The sequence below is a fragment of the Arachis stenosperma genome, unplaced genomic scaffold (genome assembly GCF_014773155.1).
Source record: "Arachis stenosperma cultivar V10309 unplaced genomic scaffold, arast.V10309.gnm1.PFL2 arast.V10309.gnm1.Scaffold_100025, whole genome shotgun sequence".
NCBI classification, from domain to species: domain Eukaryota; kingdom Viridiplantae; phylum Streptophyta; class Magnoliopsida; order Fabales; family Fabaceae; genus Arachis; species Arachis stenosperma.
This window is the reverse complement of record NW_026651369.1, coordinates 8772-16345: the sequence shown is the minus strand read 5'-3', so window position 1 is coordinate 16345 and position 7574 is coordinate 8772. Positions and strand designations below refer to the sequence as shown.

Genomic DNA, 7574 nt, shown 5'->3' with positions numbered 1-7574 from the left:
ATTTTAATTCATGTACTAATTTCTATTCAAGAATTATTTTCGTTCTTTATCTTATGAATTTAGGTCGAACGGAAGTATGACCCTTGTTCTAATTGAGTTCTTGTATAACATGTAAAAGCTCTTTACTTGAACAACAGCTTGAAAATAAATTTTCCTGAACTAATAATCATCTAGACTTAACGGGATACGTAACATATAGTCCTCTTATATTTGGGTAATTAGGGTTTCTATGGCATATAAACTAGAATTGAACTTAACCCTCTGATTGGAATCAAGTGACCAAGGAATTGGCAGTTGATGAAGGTTATGGGAGACTAAATAGGTCTAAGAAATTAGGGTTTAGTCACATATAGTTTGCCATGACTTAAATCTTGCATGATTAAGATAGTTAGTATGAAAAGTCAATCCGGAAGATAGATATCTCTGAAGCCTTAACTGTTTCTCCATATATACTTCACAAGTTATTTACTGTTTACTTTTCTGATAGTCTGAATTTACTGTTAATGCTTTTGAACTCTCAAAACACCATTTTCTGTTTGTCTAACTAAGCCAATCACTCAATTATTGTTGCTTAGTCCATCAATCCTCATGGGATCGATCTTCCTTCACTTGAGGTACTACTTGGTACGACCCGATGCACTTGCCGGTTAGTTTGTGGGTTATAAATTTCGCACCAAGTTTTGGCGCTGTTGCCGGGGATTGACTGTGATTCACAACTATTAGTTGTTTGATTGCTTATATTAGGCATTTTAGCTTTAATTTTGTTTAATTATGCACTTTAATTTTTGAAGTTTTTAGCCATTATTTTTTCGTAATCTCTGAAATTAAGTTTGGTGTCCCCTAGTTATTTTTTTTAATTTTTCCTGTTTATTTTTCTTAATAATTTCAAAATTCTTTTGTCCTAATCTTACTTATAGTTTTCAAATTTTATTTCCTAATTTGTTTAGTTGCTTTATTTTATTTCTTTTACAGAGGTTACCTCACTGGAAATTTTCTGCACTCTACGTAGAGATTCCCAATTTTTTCTTGTTCTCTATCTGTTTATGGGCAGGAACGGAGACAAGGAACCTCTTATAGATTTTGATCCTGAACCTGAAAGAACTTTGAGGTGGTGCTTGCAACAAGCTAGACTTTATAAGGCTAGTGAAAATCTGACAGAGACCTTTGGAAGGGAAGCTGTAGAATCCACCATGGATCAGAATCGTACTGTGAATGCCAATATGGTAAATATGAATCAAAATGAACAACCTAGAAGAGTGCTTGGCTCATACACTACTCCCAATGCAGATATTTATGGAAAGAGTATTGTGGTGCCTCCCACAGCTGCAAACAATTTTGAGCTGAAGCCACAACTGGTCACCCTTGTGCAACAAAATTGTCAGTATCGTGGACTCCATCAGTAATATCCAAATCATTTCTAATTTCCTATAGATTTCTGATACTGTGAAGACTATAGTGAATCCTGAGGTATACAAACTCATGCTCTTCCCATTTGCTATGAGGGATAGAGCAAAGTTGTGGTTAGATTCTCAACCCAAAGAGAGTCTGGATACTTGAGACAAGGTGGTCACCGGATTTCTGACTAAATTTTTCCCACCACAAAAGCTGACTAAGCTAAGGGTGGAGGTTCAGACCTTCAGACAGAAAGATGGTGAGACCCTTTATGAAGCCTGGGAGAGATTCAAGCTACTGACCAGGCAATGCCCTCCGGACATGTTTTCTAAATGGACTTAGCTGGATATCTTTTATGAGGGCTTATGTGAAATGTCCAAGATGTGTTTATATAATTCTGGTGGTGGTTCATTGCACATGAAGAAGACACCAGAGGAGACTACTGAGCTTATTGAGTTGGTTGCTAACAACCAATATCTCTACTCATCTAACAGGAATCTTGTGAACTCTGGGATCTCTCAGATGAAAGGCGTTTTGGAAGTAGAGAGGCTTTGGATGCTATTCTTTTTCAGAACAAAATTTTGTCTCAGAAGATGAATTTGATTACTCAACAATTGAATGGGATGCAGGTTTGAGCTGTTAATACTCAGAATGCACCTCAAGAGGCTCCTTATGAAATAACTAGTAGCTTCATTCAAGGTGAGAATTATGATTATAGTCAATTTCCTTCTGAACATGTCAACTACATAGGGAATGCTCTTAGAAATCCCAATAATGATCCATATGCCATGACCTATAATCAGGGGTGGAGAAATCACCCAAATTTAGGGTGGAGAGAGCAACCTCAGAGGCCACAGAATTTTAATAATAATTCTCAGGGTGATTTTCAGCAGAATAATCAAAATAACCGCCAGTTTCAGTCTCATCAACAACCACCACCTCAGTAGGCAAATTCTCGACGCCAAAAGAACACTAATTGGGAAGCACTATTGAATAATTTTATACAGGAAACTAGAGCTTCCATCAGAAACTTGGAGGTGCAAGTAGGCCAGTTGAGCAAGCAAATACCTGAGAGGCCTCCGAGTACATTTCCTGATGATACAGTGGTGAATCCAAGAGAGGAGTGCAATGCTATCACATTGATAAGTTGACAAACGGCAAGTACAGAAGCACAAGTTAATGAGAAGCCAATTGAAAAAGAAGCTCAAGTAGAGAAGAAGGAGGAGGTGGGACACGCCCCTCCAAGGCGTGCAAATAATCCATTCCCAGTTTCTCTTGACACTCATCCTACACTGCCTAAGGCGCCTGAGTACAAGCGTAAAATGCCAAGTTGTATAACTTGGAAAAGCTCTTTACTTAAACAACAGCTTGAAAAAAAATTCTTCAAAACTACTAATTATCTGGAGTTAACGGGATACGTGAAATATAATCCTCTTATATTTGGGTAATTAGGATTTCTATGGCATATAAACTAGAATTGAACTTAACCCTCTGATTGGAATCAAGTGACCAAGGAATTGGCAGTTGATGAAGGTTAGAGGAAACTAAAAAGTTCTAAGGAATTAGGTTTTAGTCACATATAGTTTGCCATGAATAGAATCTTGCATGATTAACATAGTTAGTTAAGAAAAGTCAATCCGGAAGATAGATATCTATGAAGCCTTAACTGTTCTCTATATATACATAACAACTTGTTTACTGCTTGCTTTCTTGATAGTCTGAATTTACTGTTAATGCTTTAAATTCTCAAAACACCATTTTCTATTTGTCTAACTAATCTAATCACTCAATCATTGTTGCTTAGTCCATCAATCCTCGTGGGATCGACCCTCATTCACTCTAGGTACTACTTGTTATGACCCGGTGCACTTGCCAGTTAGTTTGTGGGTTATAAATTTTGCACCAAGTTTTTAGAAATAGGGAGCTGGAACTCAACCACCTTAATCATGGGATGCGTTTGGCTCTTTTGGGGACAATTTCTAACGCTTCAGTTCTTCTAGCTCACGCCCCTACCTTTCTTGTTCCTTGACCAGTTTGCAAACCATGCTAGTATGATCTTTTTGCTCCTCTCTTAGCTGTTCTAATGTGGTTTGCAATTGTGCCACAGATGCTTCCAGGTGGGTCCAATATTCAATTGGAGGGATCTCTAAAGGCTCAGGCGCCTTCCTCTTGGGTGGATCAGCTGGCACTTAGGCGCTTCCATCACCTGTTTGGTGATTGGGATTTCTACTGGGATGAAAGAATCTTTGTTAATCATGACTCATGCTTCTTTACACAAGCGGAAGATATGGTTTGGTTAGGCCAGTCTGGCTTGAGTTGACATCCTATTTGCAACCTTGTATAGCTCAAAAAGAATTATTTGGTGGACTTCCACCTCATTCCCCATCATAATGCAGTGAATCATCACAACCCTTCTAATGGTAACTTTAGAGCAGTTGCTAGTAGGGAGTATGGAACGCCCAATGAAATCCAACCAGCCCCTAGCAACTGGTTTGAGGTCTACTCTTCTCAGTTGGCTTGGGTTACCTCTTGTGTTATTGATCCACTTGGTTCCAGGCAGACATATGTCTTCTAGAATCTTATCCAACTTTGGATTAGCCACCACCCTCCTGTTAAAGGATTCTGGATCATCCTTTTAGGGAGGTAGTTTGAAGATCTCTCTCACCTTGTCAAGATAGAAATAGAGAGTCTTCCCTCGCACCATGGTGCAAAATGTATGGAATCCTTGTCCATCTCTCTTTTGCTTATCTGTCATCCACAGATTTGCATAGAATTCTTGGATCATGTTATTCCAACATTAAACTCAAGAACAACTAGAATCTTCCAGCCCCTCTTTTGAATTTACTCCTGGATCTCTGGGTACTCATCTTCTTTCAATTCAAATTTGGCTTCTAAGATCATTGTCCTATGGCACATTGATAAACCCCAATTCTGTGGTTTATTTTGTGCTGAATTTAGGGAATTTTATCAACTTTTCTCACATTTATTCAATAAAATAGCATGGTTTTGTAAATTTCTCCTAATTTGTGTGTAAGAGTAAAAATATGCTTTTTAGGCCATAAAATTAACAATTTTAATTCACTTTAATTTCATTCGATGCCTTGATATATATGTTAAGTGATTTCAGGATTAGAAGGCAAAGATTGGGTTGAAGGAATGAATAAAAAGCATGGAAAAACGGAGAATTCATGAAGAAATGAGAATTTTCTAAACTCAATGCCACGCGCACATGTCACCCACGTGTATGCATGAGATAGAGAATCGCCAGCGATGCGAACGCGTCACCCCACGGGTACGCGTGACTAGAAAAATTGCCAATGACGCGTACGCATGACCATGTGTACGCGTGACAAGCTACATGTGACCAAATTTAGGGTAATACGCTGGGGGCAGTTTCTGACTTATTTCTGATGCTTTTGAACCCAACGATGGCAAAGGATTTGGGGGGAGACTCATAGTGTAGTTTTCATCATGTTGTAGGTTAGAATTCTAGAGAGAGAAGCTCTCTCTTCTCCCTTGAATTTAGGTTAGTTTAGGTTAAATTCCTTAGATCCAACTTTCAATTCTTGTTTTGATTTAGTTTTCCTTTTAATTTCTTATTGTTACATCTTTACTCTTCTAGTTTTACTTGTTGATTTCTTATTTTGCTCTCTTTTATGTTGATAAACCATTGTTGGATCTTAATTTTCTTTTAATACAATTTTATGTTTCCATGTCCTTTTATGTTTACCTTCATTGCTATTCTTGATTTCTTGCTTACGTTAGTTATGGGTTTCTTTAATTCTTACATTTTGTGATGTTTACTTTTATTGCACACTAGGTGTTTGATAAAATGTTTTCACAAGTTTTGAGTAGTTTTCTTTACTCTTGGCCTAGGCTAAGGGGATTGAGTAACCTTGAGTCATTGGGTCTCATTGAATTGGTGACTTGAGAACCTTTAGTAGTCAATTTGATAACCATTAATACTAGCCTACTACTAAGTCAATTAGTAGCTAGATTAGGACTTATGGATTGATGTTGATCAAGCCTATTTGATGTACTTCAAGCGTTGAGGTAGACATTATACTTACTTCAATTATAGAAGTAGACTTAATGGGTTGGTATCTCTTAATTGTCAATATATGGTTGGTAGACAAGGATGGTGATATCAATTCCTATGTCTTAGCCAAGAGTTCCCTTTTTTTCCCTTCTTTTATTAGTTCTTGTTATTAATTTCTTGCTTTTTTATTTCCTTGCCAATTACAAATCAGACCCACTTGTTCCTTCATAGCCAATAATTGATCACTTCATTGCATTTCCTTGTGAGACGACACGAGGTTTAAATACTTCGATTACTTTTTATTGGGGTTTGTACTTGTGACAACCAAATTTTAAATTTGATTTGAGAATCCCTTGTTGGTTTAGAACTATACTTGCAACGCAACTACTTTTGATGAAATTCTAAACCAACGAAAATCCTACTCATCACACATGATTTTGTAAAAATTTTCTTCATGTTGCTTTGTGTAGAATCTGAAAGGTTTGAAAGCAACTACTTAATTGTATTCTTTCTTGTTTCTTGAAGTGGGGTTTCCACTTTTAGAGCCATGAAATTCGAATGGGGTGAGAAGGAAGGGCTTTTTCCACACTAAACTTAAAAGGTTTGCTCGTCCTCGAGCAAAAGAAAGGAAAGAAGATAAATAAGAGGAGAAGAATAATTCGAATGTGAGGGGGAAGAGGTGGCTGAATGGTATAAATAGGGATGGGGTGGATGGGATTTCGAATTTCAAAGAGATAAAAGATAAATAAGATATGATTCACACTTTGGTAAAAGATAGAAAAAGATAAGTTTTTAAAATCAAAGGATGTGAAAAAGATAAAAAGATAAGATAGAAGATATAAAAAAGATTTTAAAGAAAAATAAAAGGATTTAGAAAAGTATTGCAAAAGATTTGAAAAAGAATTGAAAAAGATATGAAGATGTGAAAAAGATTTGAAATAATTTTGAAGAAAAATTTGAAAAGATTTTAAATTGAAAATGAAATTGAAGTTGAAATATGATAGTTTGAAGAATGGTTAAAAAGATAAGATATAGAAATGATGTGTTTTGAAAAAGAGAAAAAATCAAAATCCTCCTTACTCCGTCATGGGCGTTGAATGCCCAGAATGACATCCATTCTGGCGTTCAACCCCAGGCTGCTCTTCCTCTCTGGGCAGTGAACTCCCAGCCCGTGCCCCTTGGCTGGCATTCAACGCCAGGCATACCTCCCCTTCAGGGCGTTGAACACCCAGCCAGTGCCATCTGGCTGGCATTCAATGCCAGGATTACTGTACCTTGTTGGCGTTCAATGCCCAGCCAGTACGTCATGACTGGCGTGAATGCCAGTCTTGCTATGTCCTGGGGGCATTCAATGCCCCTCTTACCCTCTTGCCTGGCGTTCAACGCCAGCTAGGGGCCTTCCCTAGGGTGCTCTATTTTCTGCTTTGGCTATTCCTGTTTCTGTTCTACCTACTACACATGATCACAAACTTAAACAAATATGAAAATTAAATTGAAATAACTTAAAATAGACGTAAAGAAAAACAAAAAATACTAATTATTGACGGGTTGCCTCCCATCAAGCTCTTCTTTAACGTCATTAGCTTGACGGTACTCTACTCATTCTAGTAGCATTGTTGAACCTCTTTGCTCAATAGCTCCTTCAAGGTAATGCTTGACTCTCTTTCCATTGACAGTGAACTTCATGTCCGAGTCTTTACCTTGCATTCCTATGTGCCCATAGGGTGATATACTTGTAACCACATATGGTCCCTTCTAACAAGATTTATGTTACCTAGGAAATAATCTAAGGCTAGAGTTGAAGAGCAGAACATTCTACCTGGTTCAAAGACTCTAGAAGAAATCTTTCTATCATGCCACTTTTTGGCCTTTTCCTTATAAATCTTTGCATTCTAAAATGCAGCAAGTCAGAATTCATCCAACTCATTTAGCTGGAGCAACCATTTCTCTCTTGCAGCTTTTGCATCAAAGTTCAGGAGTTCGGTTGCCCAGTAGGCCTTGTATTCTAGCTCTACTGTTAGGTGGCATGCCTTTCCATACACCAATTGATATGGTGATGTTCCTATAGGGATCTTGAAAGCTGTTTTGTATGCCCAGAGAGCATCATCAAGCTTTCTTGCCCAATCTTTTCTAGAGGTGTGCA

At 37.6% G+C, this 7574-nt stretch overlaps 1 non-coding gene across 1 annotated transcript; it reads right to left on the bottom strand.

The window, feature by feature from the left end:
• Positions 1–1611: 1611 nt before the first annotated feature.
• LOC130959917 (small nucleolar RNA R71) lies at positions 1612–1719 on the bottom strand. Its single transcript, XR_009078906.1, has one exon. It is a non-coding gene; the product is annotated as a small nucleolar RNA R71 (small nucleolar RNA).
• Between the last annotated feature and the right edge of the window lie 5855 nt (positions 1720–7574).